Source organism: Lithobates pipiens, unplaced genomic scaffold (genome assembly GCF_037356315.1).
Source record: "Lithobates pipiens isolate NorthernLeopardFrog02 unplaced genomic scaffold, aLitPip1_a1.2 Scaffold_25, whole genome shotgun sequence".
Classification (NCBI taxonomy): domain Eukaryota; kingdom Metazoa; phylum Chordata; class Amphibia; order Anura; family Ranidae; genus Lithobates; species Lithobates pipiens.
This window is the reverse complement of record NW_027507787.1, coordinates 4,805,807-4,827,266: the sequence shown is the minus strand read 5'-3', so window position 1 is coordinate 4,827,266 and position 21,460 is coordinate 4,805,807. Positions and strand designations below refer to the sequence as shown.

At 41.3% G+C, this 21,460-nt stretch overlaps 1 protein-coding gene across 5 annotated transcripts in view; it reads right to left on the bottom strand.

Annotated features, from left to right (window-relative positions):
- ZMIZ1 (zinc finger MIZ-type containing 1) overlaps nt 1–21,460 on the bottom strand; it is a 466,669-nt gene that overhangs the window by 355,923 nt on the left and 89,286 nt on the right. For all 5 annotated transcript variants that reach the window (XM_077453980.1, XM_077453978.1, XM_077453977.1 and 2 more), the window contains exon 2: nt 8,881–9,010. The gene's annotated coding sequence lies outside the window, so the exon portion shown is untranslated. The remainder of the gene's footprint in view (nt 1–8,880; nt 9,011–21,460) is intronic.

The window sequence follows — 21,460 nt, the reverse complement described above, 5'->3', positions numbered from 1 at the left end:
ATGGGGATAGGATGTTATTGTCACAACTTACAACGAACCCAGAGATGAGCTTAAAAAGATTTTAGAATAGACCAGGCAGTGCTCTTGTTTCTTCTGTCAAGCACATCTAGCTAGCCATCCATCTAACATTTAAAATGTACATAGGACAGAAAGTTAAAAGGGGTTGTAAAGCTTAGTTTTTTATTTTCTAAATAGGTTCCTTTAAGCTAGTGCATTGTTGGTTCACTTACCTTTTCCTTCGATTTCCCTTCTAAATGTTTTTTTTTCTTTGTCTAAATTTCTCACTTCCTGTTTCTCCTCAGTAAACTTCACACCATCATCTGAGCGGTGTTTAGTCAGCCAGAACAGCTTACTGAGGAGGAACAGGAAGTGAGAAATTCAGACAAAGAAAAAAAAAAAAAAAAACATTTAGAAAGGGAAATCGAAGGAAAAGGTAAGTGAACCAACAATGCACTAGCTTAAAGGAACCTATTTAGAAAATAAAAAACTAAGCTTTACAACCCCTTTAAGTCACAATTACCAACTACCCTAGAGTTGAGCGTTAAAAGAGCTTAGCAGTTTTGAATATAATGCTTTACTAGACAGTATAGACCTGGCATGCACACATAAAAGCTACTTTATCATTTTATGATTGCACACCAGGTACAATCTGTAAGTATCACCAGGAAATCCAAGCAATAATGGCTTCCTGCAAGTGACTGCCTCCCTCCTATCTCTGTTTCCCAGTCAAAAACTAAAAGCAAAAAGTGTTTCCGCCTGTCCCTGCTGAAGTCCCTTGTCTGCAAAAATGCAAAGCAGTAGCACCTTTCAGATTACTGCTCCTAAAGTGTGATCATGTACACAGTGCTGTACTAAGTATAAGAAGACTGACCCAAGCATTATATTGGTATAATTCTGTTAGAAGATAGAATAATTTCTATATATTTCACATATTGTAACAAATTATTAAACCGGACTAAATATTCTTAAATCAAGTATTTATAGCTACTTCATTCCAGCATAATAAAGCAAGCAATGGCTATTGTAACCAACCATGTTTAACTTAAAAATTAAAACTTTCATTCCAGAAATGGGACATCTGCAAGAGGACAGTGTTTACTGCTTGACACACACAAAAAAAAAAAAAAAAAAGAAACGCAATGGTCACAAGACATAACACACTCTTAATACACTGAAACACTACAGAATATTGGAAACAATGGTATACCCGAGCAAGTGAATAAACCACACGCTCCTCAGTCATATCATTTTACATTGCCACAAACATCAAGCGTAACTATTAAAATGGAACTCAAACAACTTTAAGTCATTGGTAAGCTATACACTGTATACATTTGCTGCTTTTGCTATACTGGACAGAAATACTTGTGACGTTCCAATGTTGCTGGCACTAGAACAGAGCTGCTCATTTTTGGATGAGCATTTCTTCTTCCTAGGCCAGCTCAATGCCCACCGGACAGAGGCAACCATGAAGTTTCATTCAGCGAGACCGATAATGTTTTATCAGATGTCAGCCCATGCAATATGAAATATGTACAAGTACAAATCAATGGCCAGGTAAGATCCATGTACAGGTGTTGCTTTAGGTTTACAGTTAACCACAACGAATCAAAGAATAAAAAATATCAACCTAGTGCAAGAAGTAACTTTGTATGGGCACCTAAGGTACCTACCAAATGCCCCAGATGTCAGGCCTAGGGTTTATAGTACAGTAGTATCTCAGCTTAGGCTGGCCATACATTATACACTTTTCTTATTCAATTTCCTTCAGATTTACCTTCAACTATGTAGTTCAAGGGCCTGCCCGACTGCATACTAATCAAAAGTGTTTAAGGTTTGACCTCACAATTCTACTTTTGGTAAATCTAAAGGAAAATTGTACAAAAAAAAAAAAAAAAAATTGTATAATATATGGCCAGCCTTAGTCTAGATAGTATGTACTGAGCTGGGTTTTAGGAAAGTAAAGTCAGAGAACACGTCCACCATGATGACTACTTAAGGGAAAGAAGGCATTATTTTATTCAGGTGGATAATAAGGGAATAGTGAGAAAAGGGAAAAGTATGCTGACATAGCGGATCCCTCTTTGTGGTGGTTGTTAAGCAAATCCAATGGCTTCTGAGTCATTAAACCTGTAACAAGCAGGCAGATCTGAATTTCTAACTTCTATGGCAATCATCAACTTCCTCTCAGTAACGGCTTCCTTTATCCACACTCTTTGTCAAATCCAACAGCACAATATACCACAACAATTCACAGCCAAAAGTACCCAAAGGTGATGTTGTTCTTAGAAATGTATCAATGCCCTGATCAGATGGCACTGGCTGTGATGCCATTATACTATTTAGAGAAAGCACAAATTGGGCCTTTTAACTATAGGAACCTTTCCAAAAAACAGACAGTCCTCTAAATCCTGTGGTCTCCAAACTGCGGCCCCTTGGACGGAATGTGGCCCTTCGCTTGCCTTTATCCGGCCTTTGAGGTACTATCCTCCCACTGACACCAACAAGGAGGCATCATTGCTTCCACTGACACCAACAGTGGGGAACCATTCCTCTCACCAACAATGGGGCTTTTTTCTTCTACTGACACCAATGATGGGGCACTATTCCCCACACTAATGCCAACCATGGGGCACAATTTCCCTCACTAATATGATGAGGCACTATTCCTCCTTCTGGCCAAGTCACTTTTTTAAACTCCTGCTCGGACATTTTCTACTCCCACTTGCCACTTCAGCCCCCTAAAGTCTGAAGGACAGCAAACTTGCCCTTTGTTTAGAAAGTTTGGGGGGCCCTGCGCTAATCCAAGCAAGTGATAAAATCAGACAAAAAAAGAAGTTGGGTACCATTTCAGTATAGGCTCATGCTTTCTTTAAAGTGGTGTTGCCACCAAAAAAATAAAACTACTTAAAATTCGTAAAAAAAATTAAAAAAAAATAATTGGCAAAAAAAAAAATTTTTACTCACCTCTAAATACCGGTTGCTAGGGGGTCCCTCGTAGTCTGCCTTCTTCATTGCCTAGGCTGGTGACATCACTTCCCCTCGCGCCGCACATTCACCTGGGACCTGTCATGTGTCCCAGGTGACTGTACGGCGTATCACGGCGCCCTGCGCCGCTCGCGCATGCGCAGTGGGTGCCCGGCTGTGAAGCCACAGCCGGGTGCCCACAGTATGCATGACGGCGCCGCGAGCGGGGAGCGAGGGGGGGCTTCGTTCCCCCGCATCGCTGGACCCTGGGACAGGTAAGTGTCCGATTATTAAAAGCCAGCAGCTGCAGTATTTGTAGCTGCTGACTTTTAATTTTTTTTTTAGGGGGTAGCCCACTTTAAGCGTTTTTTAGAGTGTCTACAGTGACTACAAGACTGATGAACACTGACCATGTTCTAGAACAGTGATTCTCAACCAGGGTTCTGTGGAACCCTAGGGTTCCTCCAGAGGTTGCTAGGGGTTCCTTTAGCATTGGGCCATTTCTACCTGTCAGATAAGTTTCCAACGACACCACTGATCTTTTTAGCTATCTATAAAGGAGGTAAATCTTCCCAATGACCACAAGTGTAAGGACCATTCTTCCCCACTGACCATCACACTAATATATCATGAGTTGTAGATTTCTAATTTTTAGCAGGGGGTTCCCCGAGACCGAAAAACTATTTCAAGAGTTCCTCTGTGTTGAAAAGGTTGAGAAAGGCTGTTCTAGAACTAAAACCAAAACGCATAGGATGAACATAGTTTCCAGCAACAAGAAATTCTTAGACAGACAAAACATATTCAGTTACTTGAATTTGCATGTTTTGGCCTGCAGAGCAAGCAAAATGTGTATCTGCACTTCTAAACTGTGGAGGCAAATTACACTAGAAAGACATTTCAGCAGCCAAGCTCAAACACAGAGCCCACACACCAGAGTACAAGCTAGGCACTCGTAATCCACAAAGGGTTAAAAGGCTCCTATTCACTGACTGGTACATGAGGTTGGCTGCCAGACACGGTCTCCTGTTTAAACACCAGTGTTGCCCAAGAAACGTCACTGTTTCAAAACAAAGAGCAAGAGAAAGCAGCAGTGATGCCAAGGGGAGATACCATGAAGAGCATGCAACAGCTGCATTGTGTATTGTAGAAAATGTGAAGGCTGAATTCTACCAAAAGCAATCAGTAGCTGAAACAATAAGGTAGTAAGTATAAAAGCCCACTAAAACTGGTTGTGCTGGTGTTTAAAGGACCAGACTTTAGATCAGTCATGTTGTTTGACTAGTGCCGATTTGCTTATTTTTTTTATTTTTTTTTTAAAGGTCTCCAAGTGGTGCAAGTGGTCCCAAACATTGCCACATATTAAAAGCAAGTTTTTATTTTTATAGAGATAGGCAAGATAGGCAAGATAGGCAAGATAGGCAAGATAGGCAAGATAGGCAAGATAGGCAAGATAGGCAAGATAGGCAAGATAGGCAAGATAGGCAAGATAGGCAAGATAGGCAAGATAGGCAAGATAGGCAAGATAGGCAAGATAGGCAAGATAGGCAAGATAGGCAAGATAGGCAAGATAGGCAAGATAGGCAAGATAGGCAAGATAGGCAAGATAGGTTCTTGTCGGTTTGTTCTTAAAGAGGAAGTAAACCTTTTTTTTTGTCCTTTTTGCTGACCTGCGAAGTAAAGACATAATGTGCTAGTATGAAAAAGTAGATGCTCAAACAGGAGTATCATGTGCAAGAGGCCTTAAACGTATGTGCAAATACAGCCAATTAGGAAAGGCAATACCATGAATACTACAGTCATGCAGCAACTTAAATGGGAAACTTTCTGCACGCCAGGGTAAGATCTTCTGTACTTTATATTTACAACAAAATAATAAAATATTAACAGACTATTCACCGACACAAGCATGCTCAGCCACTGTGATATGCAAGAAAATTTTACATTTTGTAAACTTTAGAAATAGGGTTAAAGCGGAGGTCCACCCTAAAGTGGACCTTCCGCTCATTGGAACCCTCCCCCCCTCTGGCGCCACAATTGGCACCTTTCAGGGGGGAGGGGGGTGCAGGTACCTGTACAGTACAGGTATCTGCACCCACTTCCGGCGTAGATTCTGCAGAAGCTACGCCCCTTTCCGCAGAATCCACGCCCCTTTCCGAAGGTCCCCCGCTGCCTGCTGGGAAACACATGGATCCCAGGGACAGCGGGGACCATCCTTATTGCGCAGCGCGACTCACGCATGTGCAGTAGGAAACCGGGAAATGAAGCCGAAAGGCTCCACTTCCTGATTCCCATACCCAAGATGGCGGCGGCAGCACCCGAGAGACGATCGAGAGATCGGCTTCGGGTGCCGACATCGCGGGCGCGCTGGACGGGTAAGTGTCATTATTTTAAAAGTCAGCAGCTGCAGTATTTGTAGCTGCTGGCTTTTAAAAAAAAAAAAAAAAAAAAACAACAACGGAGGACTCCCACTTTAAGCTTTACAAAATGGGTCTGGCACAAAGCACTATAAGCAAATCTCAAACAGCCTAATGAGACCAAATTTTCTGCACACCCATATTTTGGGGACTAGACACACACACACAAACACACACACACACACTGGGGACTAGACACACACACACACACACACACACTGGGGACTAGACACACACACACACACACACTGGGGACTAGACACACACAAACACACTGGGGACTAGACACACATTGGGGACTAGACACACACACACACACACACACACACACACATTGGGGATTAGACACACACACACACATTGGGTACTACACACACACACACATTGGGTACTACACACACACACATTGGGGACTACACACACACACACACACACACACACACACACACACACACACATTGGGGACTAGACACACATTGCATTTTAAAGTAGAAAACACTTTAAAGAAAGATGGCTACAGAAAAATGATGAAAGGTATAGGGTAATTGAGAATCCCAGTACAAAATCGAATCACAGACTTTACTTTTAAATTCTAATTCATATATTTTTGCACATTTTAGTACAAAATCCTCCTTTTTGATAAAGGTGGCCTAGTTTCCCAGCATTGTTGTATCCTTTGACCCTTTGTATTAGTGCAGTACCATACAGTGCACTGGAGGGAAGAAGAAAAAGGATTATTGAACGGAGGAAGGAGGAGTTTACTTTGTATTATCCATTCCAAGTTTACACCTTGAGGATGATTTATGGAAGATGATTCACTTAAATTATCCAATCATGTGAAAAGAAAATCCCTGTTAATTTATATCATCTACACATGATTGGTTAATTGAAGTGAATAATCACACAACATATTGTGTGTACATTCTCAAATCCTTTAGCAAATGAGGGTATGTAGCTCTGCTGGAAAAACAAAACAAAAACCTGGCTCATATTTAAAAGGGCTAGCTCACCTTTACAGAAAAAATGTAACCCTGGACACCCTCTCCACCCCGCTGTACTTACCTCTGGAGTTGCCAAGCTGTCAGCACTCCTGCAGCAGCTCCAACGGTTTGGGGATTTGAAATAACTGTTCTTCTACCTCTTCTTCATCAGCACTTCCAGGACAGACCAGAAGGTTTGTGATAGGTCAGTGCCATCACACTGACCAATCAGAACCCATCTGGGCTGTCCTGTCCTGGAAGTGCTGACGGAGACGAGAGAGAAGATCAGGGATTTCCTGGACCACTGGAGTGGCTGCGGGTGTGCTCACAACTTGGCAACCCCGAAGGCAAGTGCAGTGAGGACCAGGCGGAGGGGAGGGTGTCCAGTGTTAAATTTTTTCTGTAAAAGGTGAACACTAAGTTTTGTCTAGAATAATAAATAAAGGCATATTGTTGTCAAAATATAGATTTCTAAAAACTGGAGTCACTATGTAGCGGAGTACTTAGGGCTCATGCACAGGGCCAATTAGGGCAGTACACCGTTCAGATCATTGGTTCAGCAAGTACAGCCAAGTGTTTCTGATAAGCTGCAGTCAGCAAGCCTGTGTAAATCAATGACAGGCCGATACTGTCCACATGTCATTGTACATGGAGAGATTTCCTGTGGTTAGCGAAGACTGCGCACCCTTGGGCACACATCTGTCCCTAATCGCAAGCAATCGCTCCATGTATGTATGACCAACTGCGCACAGCACCAGCCTGTCCATTACTTTTGCAGGCTTTCCATCCGTGGAGGACTGGAAACACCTAGCCACGCTCGCTGCAGACACTGTATGGCCAATCAATATACGCTTATTGCGATTTTTTACCAAAATTATGTAGAATACATAAGGCCTAAACAACTTTTTTTTAAATATTTAATGGGGATATTTATTATAGCAAAAAATAAAAAATTGTTTGTTTTTTTTCAAAATTGTCCTTGTTTATAGCGAAAAAAAACAAAAAAAACGCAGAGGTGATAAAATACCACCAAAAGAAAGCTCTATTTGTGGGAAATAGAAACGACTGCGCAATTGTCAGTTAAAGGGACGCACTGCCGTATCGCAAAAAAGGGCTTGGTCAGGAAGCGGGTAATTCCTTCCCGGGCCTGAAGTGGTAGAAGCCCCACCAGCAGTTCATACCTTTCCTTGGCTACTCAAAAAAGGAAAGACTTTCACTGTGTCAACAAATGTAGTGTGGTGGTCCCATCCCTAGGTTTAGATCAAAAAAAAATGGACCCCCTTAGTGGGACTTTGTCAGACCAACACCACCAAACATACGAATTAAACATAAAACTTTATTTATTGAATACAAAAATGATAAGGAGAGACATAGACCACTTATGTCTCCAGTAAAATATACAGCCAAAAAGTACACAATAGACTATATATACAAAAACTACTGATACTCTCATGGATATCCCATAACCCGACGCGTTTCCAGTTTCTGTTACAAAACTTTCATCAAGGGTAGAGAGCAGGAGATAACAATATCATGGTGGTTCATATCGGAAGCGCTCCTCCATATAAGGCGGAGACGCATGTAAGTGCCAAGGCCACAATAATAGATCTTTAATTGAGATAGTAGATAATAGCGCAGTCCTCCATAAGTATTCCAAAATAAATGATGCAGAATCTACAGCCACTGTCCCCAAAGGATATTGGGGGGTAAGAATAACCCCCTAGGACCGTGGCTTTCAGACCCAAATTAGGCTTCAAACGGTCTCCTAAGGGTATAGATTCCAGGAAGAGCCAAAATATATGGTCCGCTGTCTCCTCAGGCTAGTAGTATAGTCACACCTTGGCTACTTGCCACTCGCAGAGTCTGCATCCCTTTAGAAGTTAACCATTAGGAAGTATCTCACCAAAATGAAAACTTCTATTACAGAAGATGCCTAAAATCTAACCTGCATCTTAGTGCAGACCTTTGGGAAAGATAAGCGAGCCAATCACACAAGTAATTACATTTCCTAGGGTCTTCTCTACACCAACAGTGTACAGATCGCCTCCAGGCTGCCATATTGCATTTTGCAGAATATTACAACAATTGCAGATGGAAAAAAAAGAAAGATAATTTTTAATAGCATTAAGTTACAATATGGCTTGTGTAGAAATTGTATGCGTTATATTATTATTATACAGTATTTATAGAGAGCGCCGGCAGTTACATTTTACAAAATACAAAATAGCTTAGATAAACCTTGATAAATTTGTTGTTTGATATTGCATGTGCAAAGGATGGGTTAAGTTTAACTTTAAGGAAAAGTTACAATAACATTCTGAAAAAAAAAAAAAAAAAATCAGCTATTCGGCCCACCACTTTGTGCGAGTAGATGCTGAAACACCACATTTATTCCAAAAGCATGTGGATCAATGAGACAAATATATAGCCAGATATAGAAAAACATGAATAAAACTGCCTGAGCACCACCGCTCTACACATGGTACGCAGCTATGTTTGTGAAGTATTGTTAGACTTACTATTTGATGCTGTGCTAAATCGCTCACTCCAGCAGTTCAGGCTAGAAATCAATACACCAAAGTATTTCCAGAAGCTTATTGGTTATGTCCATCCGCAATGGCCATTTTGATGTTTTTCAGGATATTCAATCTGTTTGGGACAAAATAATTATTCAGTATAAATATGTAATAATAATAATAATAATAATAATAATAATAATAATAATAATAAATAAAAAGACAAAAAAAAAGTTACAATGATAAAACAAAAGAAAAATTAGCAACCATTTAAAAAAAAAGGGAAAAAGATAATATTTTTGGGTCAATTTTATTTTTGGATGTTAAAAATTTAAAAAGGTTGATTTTTTTAAATACCACCATTGTACTCATGAGGGAGTTTTGTTAGTTTTCCATAAAGATGAGTATGATGCATTTACCTACATTTAAAAAGTTGAATAAAAATTGACTTTTTATTGGAGCCGATAGAGATGGTCATAAGAAGAAATAACCGCACCAGTGGATTATCGGGGGATCTGGAGTTGCAGGCATTGACTCATAATAGTATGTGCCTCTGAAGACTTGTATTATGGGGCAATGCCATCACAAATAGAGAAAACGTTTGATCCAGCCCACAGCCCCCGCAGTATCCCAGGAAGATTGCCAGATACAGCACTGCCTATCAGACTCTCTGTACCTGAATATGACCTGGAGTATAGTTTAATAGTAAGCAGGGTGGATTTGATTTAAATCAAGTAAATTTAAATCACTAATAAAAAGGCTCGATTTAAATACTATTTTTTAAATAGCAACTGTCATCTCTGACCCGCTGTTGACTCCCCGTCAGTCCCATTCACTTTAATGGGCCGGCAGTGACACAACAAGGTGAGGGAGGCAGTGGCAGCAAGTGCCCGCTAACAGGGGCTGCCATGATGGATCGTAAAAAAACAGGTGCTCTTTAAATGTAAGGACTTATTCTTGCTGGTAGTTAGAATTGTTAATATTTGCAAACAAAATTACGGTTTCCTATTTAGAATAATTAGCTGTCAGTTTAGTAAAACAGCGATATCAGAACCTATTCAATCATACAGTTTGTAGTGTACATAGATTTACAAAACAACGGGCTAAAGGAATATTCCTGAACTCTGTTTTATCTCATGGTTACTGTGAAATTGTGTGAATGCATCAATGCAGTGCATGTTAAATCACCTTGCAGAGCCTGGATTCATTAAATTCATTTACCAAAAATGTAAATATTGCAGAATATACAGCCTCATGCTACATAACCAAGCTCCATTTCATGCTGAATAAACGAAATTATTAATGCATCTTAAATAGAAAACGATCTTTAGATATATTTTTAAGCATTTTATTAAAATAAAATTTGATAAAAAAAAAAAAAAAAAAAAAGTTATAAAAAGATCCGATTTAAATAAAAAAAAAAAAAAAAAAAAGTAATAGATTTAGATCCACCCCGATAGTAAAGCCCCATACACACCATCAGATTTTCTGCTGATTTTTGCCTTCAGATTTACCAAAACCATGTAGTGCAAGGGCCTGTCTGATTGCATACAAATTGAAATGCCTAAGGTTTGCCCTTATATTATACAGTTTTGGTAAATCTGAAGGAAAAAAAAAATCAACAGACAATCTGATAGTGTGTATGGGGCTTAAGTCTCTTGTATCTTTAAAACTGATAGCAAATATATGCATCAGCTTCAATATTTTAGCTTATTAACCATCACTCAGGGAAATGCCGAAGTCGCTCTCCCATTCCCTGATAAAGAGAAGTATTTTTGCAACTCCAAGTACATAAACAGTTTATAAGAACAATAAGGGTTTAGCATCCAACACCTTCTGCGGGCATATGCATTTGGGGTCTGATAGTGTATCTAACATTCACCATGAGTTACTCGTAGGTGTCGCAATTAGAAAGATCTCCAAGAATACACTGAAAAAGAGTCCTATTCTTCCCCAAGTTGGTCAAGGGTTTTCAATTTACCATTTACTGTGCATCTGCCACCGTGAACTCCCCATTGGGTCCCATTTTCCAAATATCACTAGGTCTTCCCCTAAGCTGGGCTACAGAAATCCTCCTAGTGGAGCTAGTGGTGAATGAGCTAAAGATGGGGAAGATTTGCCATTTAATCTCCTAAATCTCAATGTTGTCTGGGTAAGTGGGGAAATGTACATGGATAGTCCCCCGTTACGCCCAGCCAATGTCTTTTCCAGGAAAGCCCAGCACTAGCTCTTCACCTGCTGACTGATCCCCTAAAACTTAAAATCCAGATTGTACTCTGCTAAGGAAGCGGGGAAGGGGTGCGAGTATGTAGATGTGAAGAGACCAAGATAGGCTATCCAACACGAGTTATACAAAAAAACTGTTGTACAAAAAAAACTGTTGTACAAAAAAAACAAAATCCTGTATACATACAATAATCAGAACACTCGTATTTTAACAGAAGGTTTTAGAAGCCTTTGATTTACAACTATTAAGATCTGAATTGAATATCTAGGCAGTAATAATTTAGTTTCATGTTATTTTCACTTTTTGTTTTTAAAAGGGTAAGTCTGAGGTAGGTGGCCTGTAAAGCACCCATGTTTATTACTGAACACACGTGGCCACTGTAATTAAAACTTTTTCACAATCCGTATTCTGGCATAAACAGGGCCCCCGTACTGCATCTGAACCCCAGGGAAGTTACTTAGCCTGCAATAGCTGTAGTTATCCCCTTGAGTAACATCATCATGGTAAAGGCCAACCACAAACTGTATTGCTATAATATGAGACACTGACCCAGAACATGTATGAAAATCAGGTGCGACTTCAGTGGCTGCATCTTTCTTCTGGGTCAGCGACCCACAATGTACTGCGGTCTGAGACAGCCAAGCATTTTAAGAAGGAAGTTAGCAAAAGCATCCTCCATATTTCTCTGGTGACAGCCTTTCCATGAAAGAGGTCAGTGTTGTGATGGGGAATGAGGGAAAAAAAATAATTGCTCTAAAGGACGCAGAATAAAAGCCAGGAAAAAAAAAACATTACTTATGCCCTCAAAATTAAAATTGGACCCAAATGAAGTTGGGTTTAAATTTTACTTCTGTGTTTACATTTTGTTTCTGTGTTTACAAAGAAAAAACAATAAAAAAAAAAAAAAAAAAAAAACTTAGTGAAAAACAAACCTCAATAAAGTTTCTCCTTAGCCAAATCAAATGTTTTGCTTTGTAAAATATTCTCTTTATAAGGAGATACTGCTCCACTGAAAAAAGAAGTAGTAAAAAAATATGCATATCTGTATATGCATTTTTGGTGCGTTTTCTGGTTGCCCGACTCCAATCATGCACCTGTGAAGCACGGATGTGCGATTCGAAAAGCATTTTTTCTCTCTGTGTCAGGAAAACTTGTCAGAAGTGATTCATGCTGATAGCAGTGGATTGACACAGCAGACAAAAATTACTTATTTCTCTTAAAGTGTTACTAAACCAAGGACCCTGCATTCACTATATCTGGTCTTCTACAGCAGTGGTTCTCAACCCTGTCCTCCGGTACCCCCCCCCCCAGCAGGCCGCGTTTGGACTGGTTGTCCTTTAAATTGCACAAGTGTTTTAAATTATCCTCAATGGCTTGATATTTTGGACAGGTATTTTATCGAAGAGAAATTCCCAAAACATGGCTTTTCGGGGGTACTTGAGAACAGGGTTGAGAGCCACTGTTCTACAGTACACACTATAAACTGCTAAATACCTTTTCTCAATCAGCAGTCTTGTGACTTCTAGCAGTTCCTGGTTAAAGCTGGTAGGAGGAGGAGTTTTCATACTGCACTGAGCTGTCTGTCCTAACAAGATCCAGGACCCCTGACCCTCTGTCTGGACAGTGCTGATTTGACCTGAACTAACCCGTTCCACAGCGAGTATAGCAAGTATGCTTTACTGCATATACAGACTGATTTTACTGTTGTGGGTTTAGTAACTCTTTGAGACAAGTATACACTGTAGGCTGATGCTTTGTTCATGTTGCATGTGGTTTGACTTTTTTTAAAAAGGTGGATAAATTCTTCATGTATTTTTGTTCCCCTTTTTAAAACACCAAAAGTACATCAAAAACTGATCAATGTGAAAAGGCCCTAAAAAGGAGACAACGTTTTTAGCTTACACTCGTTTCTCTGTGAGCTCCACCTTCCTGAGCTCCAAAATACATTTCCTCTGTTGTCACCAATACAAGATCTGTTCCAAAACAATCTTAAGGAATCTTAAAAGCAAAAACTTTTTATTTTTGATAGATCTCGGATTTCCAGAATTCTCCTCACAATTGCTGTCCTAGCAACACAAGAGGAAGTGAGAAGAAATCATTCCAGAGTGAGAGGATTCCCCCTTTTAGACATGTCACTGGAGCAGGAGGTCCCCATTAGAAGATTCCCCCTCATCTCTTTTCTAGTGGCAGCCATAAAATGTGGGATTTCCCATCACTTGACAAGTCACTGGAGTTCTGTCCTGTGTGAAAAGAGAGCCTTCACCAACAGTGGCTGCCCGTGCACTGTGGGCGCATAGGCACCCCCCCATCCATGCACCCGGCCCCCTTCAGGATGCCGGATGTATGGATTCCTATGGCAGGGGTGGTACTTTTTGAAGCACCTGATTAGAGCCAAAGGCTCTAATAGGGTGGGCTCAGGGTGCAGAGAGTGCGCCCCGATTCTACCCAATTGTGTGACGACAGTGAATTAATTTTCACACTAACCTTCCTTCCCAAAAAGCCAGGCCACCCTATTGGATGCCTGGCACTTAGGAAGAGGAGCGGAGGAACTGCTGCGGTAAGACCCCTTTGTCAGAGCTGGGCGCGGGAGGGGGGTTTTGGTGCTGTCAGAGCCATCAGTGGGGGGGGGGGGGTTGGTGGGTACAGTTGCTGCACTGGATGGGCACACCGAGGCTGCACTTGACGGGCACAGCGAGGCTGCAATTGACGGGCACAGCGAGGCTGCAATTGACGGGCACAGCGAGGCTGCAATTGACGGGCACAGCGAGGCTGCAATTGACGGGGGGGTGTTTTAATATTTTTCAGTTTGTTTGCGCCCCCCAAAAATTGCACACCAGCTGCCACTGTTCACTAAAGTACAAAATACAGGTAGGGAGACTCCAGGTAATGTTCCCAAGAGAACTAGGTTAAATCTCATCATACCCAAACACAGGCTCAAACAAATATTAAAATGTTCTCAAAGTGTTCCTTTTTAAAAAAAAATCCCTATAATTTCCCTATTCCATTTAAGCCAATTAAAGGGAAAAAACCCGCTGCAAATCAAATTCACGAGCCCTTAATTCAACAAAAGCAGCAATAGTTCAAATTTTTAGTATGTCACCAAAATCCAGATTTCAAACAATCATGGCGTGTTATCAGGGAGCACACCGAGTATCCTCGACCTCAAATACAGAAATGGTGAAGTATACAGAGAGTCTATATACGAAGCTCTTCCAAGGATGAGCACGTCTGTTTTGCTGCAGACCAAACGTATATTCTTTGCTGCAGCTCTACCTTAAAAAGGCATTTGCTTAACAGTTCATAAATAAGCACTTATTAAAAGAAAGCAAGTGCTGAGTTAATCGGGCCAGATAAGCCTTTGTAGCATATTGTAATAGAAATAATTATGCTCCTGGGATAGGGCAGGAAGTGTGTATAAATACTAGAATGGGCCACCAGGGGCATAATAAAGCAGCCAGCTCCTCTGCACACTGCCGGGGAAGGCTGGAATAAAACACGGATGGGGAGAAGCTGTCATGGACTAACCACAGCATTCTCTGCACAGATATCTCATGCTAACAAGGATTACGGCACTCCCACAATGCCAACAAGCAACACATACAGTGTAATCACATGTCCAAATCTCCCATTGGCTGCTCCTATTTAAAGACTATTATTTCAAGAAAGAGCTGGCAAGTTCCGCAGGTTTCCTTCTTAGGAACAAATTCTATAAACTACGGAGCCAACTGCCAAGCCATTCTTAGCCAAAATCCTTAAAGCTTTTAGCGTGAAACAGCCACTTCTGGGAGGACTAACTATGCCTTCTCCCAAGTACTACACTGCCACTTAGTGTTACTAAACCCAGGACCATGCATTCACTATACCTCGTCTCCAACAGTACATAGAAAATAGGAAATGCAATTATTTTAGTAAATATAAACTGCTAAATACCTTTTCTCATCAGCAGTATATAGCCGCCTTGTGACCTCTAGCAGTGTCCAGGCGAGTGCTTGTTAAAGCTTGGAGTTTTCATTCTCCTCTGACTGTTCTATGAGGCTGCAGGACCCCTGACCCTCTGTCTGGACAATGCTGATTGGCCCTGTGCTGATCACATGCATTCTCCCAAGAAAAAAAAAAAAAACTCAAGCAATGCACACCTAACTGAGCATGTGCAGAGTGCTCACAAGGCTCTGTACTGTCAGGAGATTGACTGGGGACAGTGGAAGAAGGGGAGGATCAGAGAACAAGGATCAAACATCCTTTTTACACAATGCAGAGGATTAACCCCTTAGGTTCCACAGCATAACAAGCATGCCTTACTACATATAGACAGATTTAACTTCTATGGGTTTAGTAACACTTTAAGCTGGCCATACACTGGAGCATTTGATCATTTTGGTATAGTGCCATGAAACAGGACATAAGCTTCCTTTTACCCGACATGCAAATCTACATGTTTTTTAACTCCCATTATTGACTATGAGCTTTTCTCTACGATCAGCTGCTTTAGGATTATCCATACATGTTATGGTTTCTCCTTCTATACCAAACAGCATGAATGGAGCAATCTCCTCTGCTGGCTAATGTATTCTGACAGCCGCTGCACCCGTAGCTGTCAGGGTATCTGAACAGTGACCACATCTGATTGGCTGCAGTCACTGTTCAGACGGAAGCTTTCCATCCGCTCCTTAGTTGTGTAGATTGATGCTTGTCAAGCCAGGCTGTGCCGACATGGCCCCACGTGGCTCGGTAGTCTGCCAATTCAGCAGGAATCAGACACAATTCAAGCCTTGTAGGGCGAGCATTAGAAAAATTAGCGATTTCAACCTGCTCGCTGCACCTCCCTGCTTTTTGTCAATACAGCCATTTTAATTCCATACATACTGTACATAGTAGGTTGCTGCACAATGATGTCAGCCTGCGTATGGCAGGTTTTACCTTTGTCATTTCACATCCTAAATCGATATATTTGAGACAAACAAACAGATCCATATATCTACAGATAAAGGATAAACCGCACTCAAAAGTAAACACAAATTGTGCCAAAAAGCTGCAATAAAAACCAACAAATATCCATGTGGTGTAAAAAGACATAAAATTATATAAATTGTGCTAGCGATAATCAATATACGTGCAAAAATCTATAAACATATGAGCATGATTAAATGAAGAAAAAAGAAAAAAAAAGTCCATGGAATGAAAAACCCCATACATCCAATGAGGAGACAGTTGTTTCAAAAGTCCCGCAGCTTGAAAAGGCAGAAGACACCTTCACCAAAACTTGCAGGTGGAGAGAAGGTAGAAGATGTGACAATAGCAGGTCGAAGTTCTAAATGCACCTTACCGAATGTGATGGACCCCCTGATTGACCAGGTCAACTGCACGAGCAGATACAACCCTCTGCACGGGTATATTGGATATCCAGCTGCTCCTCGAACGATCCACAGAAATCCAAAAATGGGATTAAAAATCCACTCACCAATATAACTCATATACCAAGGAAAACATAAATGGGAGGAAATAGAAACAACTCCAATGGTGTGATATCGTCACTAAAAACATTTATTGCTTGGACAGCGCATAACAGGTAAAATAGCAGGGACCAGCATCTCAAGCTTCACATACAAAAAAATTGCCGTCTTCAAAGGGTCATCTCTGACGAAACATGTACAGCGGTGCTACGTACTGACGCCATCACGCTCCCCATGTGTTTCTTGGAACACGGGTGTTCGTTTGTTTTTATTGCAATTGCTTGCCGACAAACGAACACCCGTGTTCCAAGAAACACATGGGGGCGTGATGGCGTCAGTACGTAGCAGCACCCTACATGTTTCGTCAGAGATGACCCTTTGAAGACGGCAATTTTTTTGTATGTGAAGCTTGAGATGCTGGTCCCTGCTATTTTACCTGTTATGCGCTGTTCAAGCAATAAATGTTTTTAGTGACGTTATCACACCATTGGAGTTGTTTCTATTTCCTCCCATTTATGTTTTCCTCGGCATACAAGTTATATTGGTGAGTGGAATTTTTAATCCCATTTTTGGATTTCTGTGGATCGGTCGAGGAGCAGCTGGATATCCAATATACCCGTGCAGAGGGTTGTATTTGCTTGTGCAGTTGACTTCGTCAATCAGGGGGTGCATCACATTTAGATCCATATATCTGCCTACTCAATCCCCATCACAAAAGTTACCGTACTATAAAAAGTGTAAACTAAACAACATCTGTCAGGTGGATGAAAAAGATCTGATAGTCCAAATTTAAAACTAGCCAGTCAAATAATAACAGGGGTAGATTCACCTTTTAATACAAACCGAGAAGACCATAGAAGAATTACCAATAAGGGCAGCATATTTTAACCACTTCCATACCGGGCCCATTCTGGAATTTCTCTCCAATATGTAAAACTCATCTTTTTTTTTTTTGCTAGAAAGAAAAATGACTCAGAACCCCCAAACTCTACATTTAAAATTTTTATCAGAGACCCTAGGGAATAAAATGGCAGTCGTTGCAATTTTTTATGTTGCACAGTATTTGAACAGTGATTTATCAAACACATATTTTTTTGGGGGGGGGGGGGAACAAAAACACAAGATTTACCCCACATTTTTTGTATAAACGTGAAAGATGGTACGCCAAGTAAATAGATACCAAACATGTCCCTCTTTAAAATTGCGCACACTCGTGAAATGGTACCAAACTTTGGTACTTAAAAATTTTCATAGGCTACCCTTTGAACACCAGTTACCATTTTAGAACAGTGGGGAATAGTGGTAGAATTGTTGCTCTCGCTCTTACGCTTATGGCAATAACTCACGTGTGCAGTTTGAACACAGTTTACATATAGGGGGCGCGACCTACATATGCGTTCAATTCTGCGTGCAAGCATGAGGGGACAGGGGTGCTTTAAAGTGGTTGTAAACCCTTACAGACCACTCTGACCTACAGGTAAGCCTAGATTAAGGTTTACCTGTAGGTCCATGAAATATCTCCTAAACCTACACTGTTTAGGAGATATTTGTAAAAAAACAGGCATGCCCCGTAGACAGCAGCGGCACGCAGGCGCACTGAGCATGCCGCTGATAACGGCGATATGCCGTTAGTGCCGGCTCCCGTGAGCATGCGTGGGAGTGACGTCATCGCTGCTCCGGTGCTGTGAGTGGCCGATACCCAGAAGAAGATGGACGCTTCGTGCTGCAGGGGACATCGGTGACATCGCTGGCTCCTGTGTCAGGTAAGTGACACATAATGGGCTACTATGCAATGCACAGTATCCCATTATGCTTTACCTTTGCAGAGACAAAGAGGAAGTAAACCCACCAGGGCTCACTTCCTCTTTAAATTGTTTATTTTTGACACTTTTTTTTTTTATCACTTTAATTTCAAGGAATGTAAACATCCCTTGTAATAGGAATAGGGCTCTTGATGTCGAGATCTGGGGTCTATAAATCCCCAGATCTCTATAAGCTGCAAAGCCTGAGATTTAAAAAAACTAAATAAAAAAAGGGAAGTGTATACATCTGCCGGCGCTGGAAGTGACGTCATGACGTCACTTCCGCCCTCCGAGGGTCCCCAGCCAGCTCTATGGTAAACCGCCACTGCTGATGGATTCATTCACTGGCTCCTCGATTGCACGGGAGAGACTGGAGAAGCGCCTTGTAAAAGCAATTAAGAGGCTAAACAGCCACTATGATGGGGTTTTACATGTAAGGAAATCGCCAGCAAGGATCTGGATGATGCCTGTAGCTGCAGGCATCATCCCGATATCTACACTCAAAATCCAGGAGGTCATATGATGTCCACCTAAGGACAAGAGATTAAAAATCTGCTCAAACCTAGGCACACAACATGTGGTTTCAGTCCGTTAGCCTAAAATATTAATCTGATGAGTGGTAAAGGCATTCTTAGGCAATAGACTGTCAGGTATCTACGAAGGACTAAGGCTGCATTCACACCTCAGCGTTTTGAATTGTTGGCAGATTTGTCGTGATTGACTAATCGCAGAACGCACATTTGAGATGCCATTCCTTTGAATGGCACCTAAACTCGTGGTGCAATTCTGCTGAGATATATTGTGCGGCAATCGTGGCATCCCGTGAAGCGTGTTGCCCAAAAGTAGCTCCTGAACTTTTTTTGGCGACAAACTTCACATGATACGGGTTGCAGCACGATTTTTTGCATGACAATCGCGGCAGAACCTGAGATTTGTCATTCACATTTCGTCACTTTGAAATAGCAGGCAGAATGGCAGCAAATCTCCCCACCATTCCAAACACAGAGGTGTAAATGCAGCCTAAAAAGTATATAAAAAAAAAAAAGGCAAGAACCTTTTTTGTTTTGGATAAAATTAGAGGGGAATTAAAACACACATTAGGCTTTTATTGTGGTGTCTGCCACATTAGCGAGATTCCTCCTCTCCGTTTGTCTTATTTACCATTATCATTGAAAGTGAAAAGTAAAACCCACCTTCAGAAAATTAAAGGAAGGAAAATTGTCCAAATAGGACTCTGGTGACCCTGGGGGCACCAAGGGATTGCCTTACTTTGCAGGGATTTCCTCACTTCCTGTTTTGGCTACAGGACAGGAAGTGAAGATAAATCTCCCCAAGGGGACACAGATGGCAAAAAAAACAACAACACGTTTTTCCTATAACACGATAGGTTCCTATAAAAAATTTTTAACACATTAACACTGCCATTATCTTCTCGCCAACTGCCTCACATAGGAGTACGGCAGCAGAGCGGCTCTCCTGTGCCAGATCACTTATCTAGTACGTGATCCAGCACTTTCGGGTAGGGGGCACACACGTAGCGGCTGTGCAGTGATTAGTCACAGCACAAGCTGATCAGCAGGTACCAGCCAACGACTGCCCGCAGGCACCCGCTGATCAGTGAGGAGAGAGGCACAGCTAATGGCAATCAGCAGCAAATAATGGTTTGTTTCTGCAAATGTGCAACAAACCTACGCAGTGAACAAGAACTGATCATTTGTCACTCAAACTACAAGTATGTCTCTTTACACACAAAACCTCTCCAGATTTAGGGATTGTAAAACCTTCCACCTTTGTTAAAGTTTAAGGGATTTTCTACTGTTAGTGGGCTCTTTGCCCCTACCATGAATTTAAAAAGTAAAAAAGGTAGAACCCCCACAACACACTACATGTTTCGTTGCATGTTTCTCCCTTATGCTGATATTTGTCTATTGCATTACATGCATTTTAGAATTCCTTTTATTTATGCCTGGGCTCTTGATTATGAACAGTGTACCATCTAGGTGGGTTTTCTGGAAATTGCTTTTTTTTCTCCCCAGTTGCCCAGTGAGTATTCTGGGAGCATTGTGTGGCATATAAATAGCTTCTGCATAAAGTTTCTACAAATCTATATATGAAATACAATCAGCAAAGAAATGCAGCCCAGCTACTATGTAAATAATAGAAATCCATATCAGATATTATGTTCAGGTACATATTGTCAAAATGCTCCACAATGTGTCATCACCGGAAACACAAATGGCTTCCCGTTTACATTAGCACTTGGCACTCACCGAATAGTTGTGAAGAAGACTCTAGTTTATTTTTTAGTACAAATCAGTGACAAGGCTTCCCCTGCAGCCCATAATCAGGTGACATGTTTGACAAAGAATATCTGCTGTAAATCAGATTGACATGCTGATAAGGAAAGCCACATCAGGTCATATAGCGAGAACAAGAAATTACTGTATACACTATATTACCAAAAGTATTGGGATGGCTGCCTTTACATGCAAAGGAACATCTGTACTGAGAGTCTGCAGGAGCATGGCATTGCACCCACAATCTGCTGATCACTGGTGCAGCGCTCTGCAGAATCCTACGGGGAAAAAAAAACGAAAAAAAAAAAAAAAAAAAAACGACTACATGCACATTTTTTTACCTGCCATGTGACAGGTACTCTTTATGGAGGGATTGGGGGTCTATAAGACCCCCAACCCCTCCACTGCGCTTGAAAGTATTCATTTTTGAATACTTTATTTTTTAAAACTGGTGCCTTTTAGCCCTTGTACACACGGTCAGACATTTTGACAACCAAATCCGTTGGATTTTGTCCGAAACTGTTGCATACACACGGTCGGACAAAGTTGTCGGAAAATCCGATTGTACACAACGTCATGACGTTATTTCGTCACGACGGGACTACATTCGGGCTAGTAGCCAATAGCTTTGGTCTAGGAATTTAATCTGAGCATGCGTGGCACTTTGTCCGTCGGAGTAGGCTACACATGATTGGAGTATGTCCGATCGGAGCATTTTGTTGGAAAACTTGGTCCGTCGGATACTCCGACGGAAACAGTCCGATGCAGACCACACACAGTCGGATTATCCGACAAAACGGTCCGATA